This window comes from Piliocolobus tephrosceles, chromosome 4, assembly GCF_002776525.5.
Source record: "Piliocolobus tephrosceles isolate RC106 chromosome 4, ASM277652v3, whole genome shotgun sequence".
Lineage (NCBI taxonomy): Eukaryota > Metazoa > Chordata > Mammalia > Primates > Cercopithecidae > Piliocolobus > Piliocolobus tephrosceles.
In genome coordinates, this window is record NC_045437.1 from 94,942,479 (window position 1) to 94,951,322 (window position 8,844).

An 8,844-nucleotide genomic window follows, 5' to 3' on the forward strand; every position below is an offset into this window, starting at 1 on the left:
CCATACAATAATAATGGGAGACTTCAACTCTCCACTGTCAACATTAGACAGATCAACGAGACAGAAAGTTAACAAGGATATCCAGGAATTGAGCTCATCTCTGCACCAAGTGGACCTAATAGACATCTATAGAACTCTCCACACCAAGTCAACAGAATATACATTCTTCTCCACACCACATCGCACTTATTCCAAAATTGACCACATAATTGGAAGTAAAGCACTCCTCAGCAAATGCACAAGAACAGAAATTATAACAAACTGTCTCTCAGACCACAGTGCAATCAAACTAGAACTCAGGACTAAGAAACTCAATCAAAACCGCTCAACTACATGGAAACTGAACAACCTTCTCCTGAATGACTACTGGGTACATAACGAAATGAAGGCAGAAATAAAGATGTTCTTTGAAACCAATGAGAACAAAGATACAACATACCAGAATCTCTGGGACACATTTAAAGCAGTGTGTAGAGGGAAATTTATAGCACTAAATGCCCACAAGAGAAAGCAGGAAAGATCTAAAATGGACACCCTAACATCACAATTAAAAGAACTAGAGAGGCAAGAGCAAACACATTCAAAAGCTAGCAGAAGGCAAGAAATAACTAAGATCAGAGCAGAACTGAAGGAGTTAGAGACACAAAAAACCCTCCAAAAAATCAATGAATCCAGGAGTTGGTTTTTTGAAAAGATCAACAAAATTGACAGACCGCTAGCAAGACTAATAAAGAAGAAAAGAGAGAAGAATCAAATAGACGCAATAAAAAATGATAAAGGGGATATCACCACCGACCCCACAGAAATACAAACTACCATCAGAGAATACTATAAACACCTCTATGCAAATCAACTAGAAAATCTAGAAGAAATGGATAATTTCCTGGACACTTACACTCTTCCAAGACTAAACCAGGAAGAAGCTGAATCCCTGAGTAGACCAATAGCAGGCTCTGAAATTGAGGCAATAATTAATAGCCTACCAACCAAAAAAAGTCCAGGACCAGATGGATTCACAGCTGAATTCTACCAGAGGTACAAGGAGGAGCTGGTACCATTCCTTCTGAAACTATTCCAATCAATAGAAAAAGAGGGAATCCTCCTTAACTCATTTTATGAGGCCAACATCATCCTGATACCAAAGCCTGGCAGAGACACAACAAAAAAAGAGAATTTTAGACCAATCTCCCTGATGAACATCGATGCAAAAATCCACAATGGTGCTGGGAAAATTGGCTAGCCATAAGTAGAAAGCTGAAACTGGATCCTTTCCTTACTCCTTATACGAAGATTAATTCAAGATGGATTAGAGACTTAAATGTTAGACCTAATACCATAAAAAACCCTAGAAGAATACCTAGGTAGTACCATTCAGGACATAGGCATGGGCAAGGACTTCATATCTAAAACACCAAAAGCAACGGCAGCAAAAGCCAAAATCGACAAATGGCATCTAATTAAACTAAAGAGTTTCTGCACAGCAAAAGAAACTACCATCAGAGTGAACAGGCAACCTACAGAATGGGAGAAAATTTTTGCAATCTACTCATCTGACAAAGGGCTAATATCCAGAATCTACAAAGAACTCAAACAAATATACAAGAAAAAACAACCCCATCAAAAAGTGGGCAAAGGATATGAACAGACATTTCTCAAAAGAAGACATTCATACAGCCAACAGACACATGAAAAAATGCTCATCATCACTGGCCATTAGAGAAATGCAAATCAAAACCACAATGAGATACCATCTCACACCAGTTAGAGTGGCAATCATTAAAAAGTCAGGAAACAACAGGTGTTGGAGAGGATGTGGAGAAATAGGAACACTTTTACACTGTTGGTGGGATTGTAAACTAGTTCAGCCATTATGGAAAAGAGTATGGTAATTCCTCAAGGATCTAGAACTAGATGTACCATATGACCCAGCCATCCCACTACTGGGTATACACCCAAAGGATTATAAATCATGCTGCTATAAAGACACATGCACATGTATGTTTATTGCGGCACTATTCACAATAGCAAAGACTTGGAATTAACCCAAATGTCCATCAGTGACAGACTGGATTAACAAAATGTGGCACATATACACCATGGAATACTATGCAGCCATAAAAAAGGATGAGTTTGCGTCCTTTGTAGGGACATGGATGCAGCTGGAAACCATCATTCTTAGCAAACTATCACAAGAAGAGAAAACCAAACACCGCATGTTCTCACTCATAGGTGGGAACTGAACAATGAGATCACTTGGACTCAGGAAGGGGAACATCACACACCGGGGCCTATCATGGGGAGGGGGGAGGGGGGAGGGGGAAGGGATTGCATTGAAAAAATAATAAATAAATAAATAAATAAATAAATAAATAAATAAATAAATAAAACAAAAAGTAATCACCCTAAAATAATGCTGTTTTTAGGGGCAAAGCATAATTGTGTACAATTTAATGTTTCTTTTGAAGGGATAAATTTAAAATATTTAAAATAGTTATTAAAAAGACATTGTGACAAAGAAATGACTGGGAACCATGTAAAGCAAGATATTGAAATAAAGCAAGATGCTTTATTTAGAGCATCTTAATACCCATTGATTACTAATTTGAACATCACAAGGGTATATTTGTATTTCTGTGTGTGTGTCATATTTGAGTATGATTAATCCTGTATGTTGCTGTGTGAACATACGATACGTAAAGCATTTTCATCAGCTGTTTCTGACTTCCTACCACAGAGAACAATCTGAACTGTCGAAGAAAATTAAACTTTGAGTAAGAATTCCTCAAGCTGGTTCATATCATTTGTTGTTTTCATTTTCCTGAAATGAAAATAGTAGCATTGCTACTACCTGAATAGATTAAAAGACTAAAGAAAATTTGTCATTAGAGATAAAAAAACATTGGCAGTGTTTGTAGAGTCAGGTATAGTACCAGCATGACGTGGATCAAATTTGTCGAAATAATTTGAATTATTATTATCACATTTGGATGGGGTGTGTGTGTGTAGTGGGAGGGGGAGTGGTTGTTGTTTCATATTTTCCCTTAGGGAACATAAGTATTTACGGTAAACCCATAGTGAGTTCAGATGAAGGAAGAAAGATAAGTAATGTAAAAGTAGAAGTTATTAAATACATAATTAAATATCCATAAACAAACTAAATAATTACCTTTGTACTTTGTACTTTATTATGAAAGGTTTATAATATGTATCTCATATGACATGAAGATTCTCTTAATGAGGCATGCATCCAGTTATTGGTTAGTCATTACATAAAATTACATTTTTGACACAGATAACCTACCTTCCTTCCCTCCTACCTTCTTCCATCTTTCCTTCCTTCCTCCTTTCCTTTGTCCCTCCCTTATTCTCTCACTCCCTTCTTTCCTCTTTCTGCTTAAATAAAAAGGTCTCATGATTTTTTGTGTGTGGTTTTTGTTTTGTTCTCTTTAAAATTCCCTATTTTGTAATCCCATCAAAAAGTGGGCAAAGGACTTTCTCAAAAGAAGATAGACAACCAACCAACGAACACATGAAAAAATGTTCAACATCACTAATGATCAGGGAAATGCAAACTAAAATCACAACGAGATACCACCTTACTCCTGCAAGAATAGCCATAATTAAAAAGTCAAAAGGCAGTAGATGTTGGCATCAATGTGGTAAAAGGGGAACACTTTTATACTGCTGGTGGGAATGTAAATTAATACAACCACTGTGGAAAACAGTATGGAGATTACTGAAAGAACTAAAAGTAGAACTACCATTTGATCTGGCAATCTCACCACATGGTATCTACTTAAAGGAAAGAACATCTTTATATATATGCAAAAGACACATGTAAATGCATGTTTATAGCAGCACAATTCGCAGTTGCAAAGATATGGAACCAACTTATGTGCCCGTCCACCAGCAAGTGGATAAATTAAATGGTATATACACACCATGGAATGCTACTCAGCCATAAAAAAGAATGAAACAATATCTTTTGCAGCAACTTGGATGGCAATGGAGGCCATTATTCTAAGTGAAATAACTCAAGAATGGAAAACGAAATATTGTATGTTTTCAGTTACAAATGGGAGCTAAGCTATGAGCATGCAAATGCATAAGGATGATTTAATAGACTTTGGATATTTGGCAGGGAAGGTTCTGAGGCAGGTGAGGGATAAAAGACAACTTACTGGGCATGGCATAGATGCTCAGGTGATCGGTGCACTAAAATCTCAGAAATCACTGCCGAGTAATTTATTCATATAACCAAAAACCACCCGTACTCCAATGACTTTTGAGATTTTTTTAAAATTCTCTTTTTGTGGATACATTCTTGAACTTTCCAAGGAAAATACATTTGCTTCCTGTATGACAAAATGTGTCAATTTTAAATGTAATTAAATATTTGTTAAGCAAAAATCTCTTGCAATTTTTGTCCGTGGAAAGCACTGCTTGCATATCCTAGATGAGATCGGGTGCATTTGGGGTGGTATGGCTGTAGGCTGCTTCCATAATTCAAACTGGAGATTGTTAAAAGTTATAGTTTATGACATTGTTATCGCTGATACCATCTGGATAATGCCTGGCAGTATAAAAAGCCTGAGCACATATATCAGTTAAGGCTATTTTCTCATTCCAGTAGGTCTTAGTGGAACTCCATGTGGAAATGAGTCTATAGAAGGAAAGAACATTGTTTAAATTTGAAGGGGGACAACAGAAGGCAAGTGAAGTATGTAGGAGTTTTATGGAATGTGAGCTGAGAAACAGCTAATAAAATTATGCCTGCATGACTCCGCATGAGAGGAGGGTCAAGGAAGGTGAATGTTAAATTGACAAAGGAAATATTTCAAGGAAAATCACAGATTTAAATGGACTCACCCTTTCTCATAACTGAGACTCAAAGATTTCTCATAACTGAGACCTAGAAGCTTAATGTGTTAAACTCAGCTCTGGTGACTTTATTGATGAAAGTCAGTTTTGAGACAGGATAGGATAGGTATTTGGGTCTTTGAACTTGAAATGAGTGGCCTTGGAATAATAATTTTTTTAAAAGCCTAAGAATATGAGGGAATGAGATTCTAATCTGTAGTTACTTACCAGCTTCATCATCAACTAATTGCATTTTTATACCATTTCAGATGGTTCTTAGAATGAGACTGCTATCTCCATCTCCTGGTGCCATAGGGCAGCATCTCACAAGCTCTTGAGAATTGTGTGGTTAGGCGAACTAATCCCAGGGTGATTTTCAAGGATCTCTAAGATAACTTCATCACCGTTTCCCCCAACACACACACAATTTTCATTTTTTTCTGACATACATTGTCTTTACATGCAAAATGATTATCAACAGCAAAATGATAAAATAACCTGTTTTAAGTAAGTGGGCGTAGTCACTTTTACATTAATCATTGATTCATAACTTTTTAACCACCTAGAACCTCTTCTATTATCTGCTGTCTACTTTATGAACCTTAAGATTTCAATAAAAGAAGTCTTCACAAAAAATTACTCATAATAAGTAACAACTCATTTCCATTACTTCCTTCCACTAAGTAAGAGCCAGTGGAAGATTCGGTAATCATAAATATAGCCAAGGGCAAAAAAACTCAAAAGGCTATAAATTGGAAAATAATCGCACCCACAGAATGTCATCATGAGGATTAAGTGTGTTCATATGTGTGAAGTACTTAGCGTGGTTCCTGGTGCACGGGATCACTATAAAAGTGCTTACTGCTCTTGATATTTTAATTGGTCTGTGAAGACTTACAGCAGACACATGTCTAACTCCCATAAAGTTAAATTTTATATAATCAGTAGATTTTGAAAATTAAAAAGATTTCTTGAGTATAAGGGATCTTGCTGTTGACTATAATAGCACGTACCCCCTGGAGGGGAGATGCTGTAATGGCAGTGATTTTCGTAGTCCTGTTCTATGTAATACAGGTTTTTGTACATAGACACTCAGTCTGTTGATAGGTTTATACTTTCATGATGTATGAGACAGATATTATGTATATGTATCTGCTCTATAAGGTTAGTGATAAAAATTGGTTATAAAGTTTTAAAATATTCACTATATTAGCCATCTAACTTTTATAATTTGAACTGGTTACATTGTGGCAAGTTGTATCACTTACAGTTAACACTGACTTGCCAAATTTCTTAACAGTGACAGCAGGAATAACTGCCCCAAACTAGAAATTAAGCAAAGCTTTCCCTTAATAAACAGTAGAGAAATAACTAAGTACAGAAATGGGGAAGAAATAGGAAGATAAAGGACAGTCTAAGCTAAGCTCATACTGTGAACATACTTAATTAGCCTTCCCTCCTTGATTTATGTTGCGTATTTGTAAACCCCTCTGTAAATTGCAAGTATAACAAAGGTATTTTATTGTATTGATTTTTATTATTATATTTCTGATCACTGTCCCCAGCCAGGCTACATCAGTAAGAAAAAGAATCATTGTGCCAGGTCCTAGATTTTAGTTGCATTGGCCAATGTTTACTTTTCCAGGGCTGAAGATAGTAGCCCTATGATGCTGAGATCCAATAGCATTCAGTACACTGAGCCTATTCCTGCTCAAAAGCAAGTATTCAGCGTTGTGACAAAGGTTGGCAAAGACCAGTCAGCTAGAATGAATAGTATTATGTGCAGCTGGCTCATTGCATGGTATCTAACAACACATCAACCAGAACTGATTATGTCAAAACAGAATTCTCTAAGTTAGAGTCTTGGAGTCAGCACTTCCTAAAGGATAAATATCTCAGAATACGCCTTTGTAAGAACTCTGAGGCTACTCCTGAACGCTGAAGGGTGGTTTTGAAATGTTCAGTGACTCCATTAGACTGTATGTTGAACATGTGGACACCTCCTCCATCTCTTTTGTCAGATTTTGACTTATTTCTTTTTAACATTATATTTCTTAACAGTATGTTTCTTGTGAAATGCTCTGATAGTTTGTTAATAAGTCTGTAATCTGCTATTACAAAATCACTGATGAATTGCATAAGGTTAGTTAAATTTATGTTAAATATAAAGGAAGTAGACACTCAAGAAATATGAGAGTAGGATGGGGAAAGCGACTCATTAAGATGGTAGAATAGTTCTTACTTAAGTGTAATGTCCTTTTTATCCTTTGTAAGAATTACACACTCTGTCGCTAGCATCTTAATCTTTAATTATGCACACACAAATCTCATGCCATGTTGTTTAGTCTCATCACTTTCTCATTACTACAAAACTTTTTTCAACTTCATTCTTTTCTGGGTGGGGGCCAAGAAAACTACAGAAAAAATCTCCCATTGAAGAAAATATCTCTGATGTCTTTTACAAAATTAAAGAATCCCCAGAATTTTTTGAAATACAGTATGCTCATCACATCCTAAAGAGCATTTTTGTTTTACCACTCTTTCTTATGTCAGTGCTTATTAAAATCTGCCCAGAGTGTGGTTGATTTCCAGTGGAATTTGAGTCTTCTGGGTTACAAGAGATAAATGAAAAATATTTAAAGAACTGTTTTATATGTGCTATATTGGTAATTACTATATCACTATATATCTTAAATTTAAAAACATTCAATTCCACTTCCGTTAATGGTGCCACCAATTTTCCTACCTTTCCAGGTTTGGAACATCAGAGTCATGTGTGTTTTGATGTCTTCTCTGCTAGATTCTGATTATTCTTGTTTGCATCACACTAATCCAAAACATTACCATCTCATACCTGAACCACAGCCAGAGCCTCAAAATTGATCTTCCTGCAGCTCGTCTTTGCTACTTAGTTCACTTGCACAGTGCTTTTCACTTATCTTTTTACTTTGCTTTCTTGGATCATCTCTTCCCTCAGGCATTTTGATGGTCTTCTATTGCCTTATAGACAAGATTTAAAATCCCCATTTGTCTTCCAGAAATTTCTACAATGTGACCTTAAAATGCTTTCTCAGATGTATCTTCTTCTCTTTGTGTATATGAACCTCCTTTTCCAGCCAAATGTTTCTGCTTACACACCTTCTGTGGCAAGTGGAAAATGACTCCCAACACCTCCCAGCCCCAACTCCCAGTAAAGATGCCTACATCCCAATTGCTAGAACCTGTGAATGTGTTAGGTTACATGGAAATGGAGAATTCAGACTGCGGATGAAATTAAGGTTGCTAATCAGCTGACATTAAGAGGAGGACATTATGCTGCATTTTTCAAGTAAGCCCAATGTAATCCCAAGTCCCTTGCAAGGGAAGGAAGGAGACAGAGGAGAGAGACAGAGTGATGGAAGTATGAGAAGAACTCAGCCTGATATTGCTGGCTATGAAGACGGAGGAAGCAAGGACATGGACCAAGATAAACATGTGGTCTCTAGAAACAGAAGAAGAAAAGAAAAAAAGAAAATGAATTGTCCTCCAAAGCCTCCAGAAAGAAAGAAACATAACCCTACAGACATCCTGATTTTAGCACAATGAGACATATTTTGGACTTCTGACTTCCAGAACTGTAAGATAATAAGTTTGTGTTGTTTTAAGCCACTAAGTATGTAGTAATATGTTACAGTAATAATAGAAAAAATAATGCATCTTTTACTGAATTCAACTTATTAATTACATAAAACACATTTCACCTTAGTTATTTGCTACTTACATGTTCTTATGTTCTTATATTTTTTGTTTGTTTGTTTTTGTTTTTTGTTGTTGTTGTTTTTGAGACGGAGTCTCGCTCTGTCACCCAGGCAGTGGCACGATCTCTGCTCACTGCAAGCTCCACCTCCCAGGTTCACGCCATTCTCCTGCCTCAGCCTCCCAATTAGCTAGGACTACAGGCGCCTGCTACCGCGCCTGGCTAATTTTTTGGTTTTTTAGTAGAGA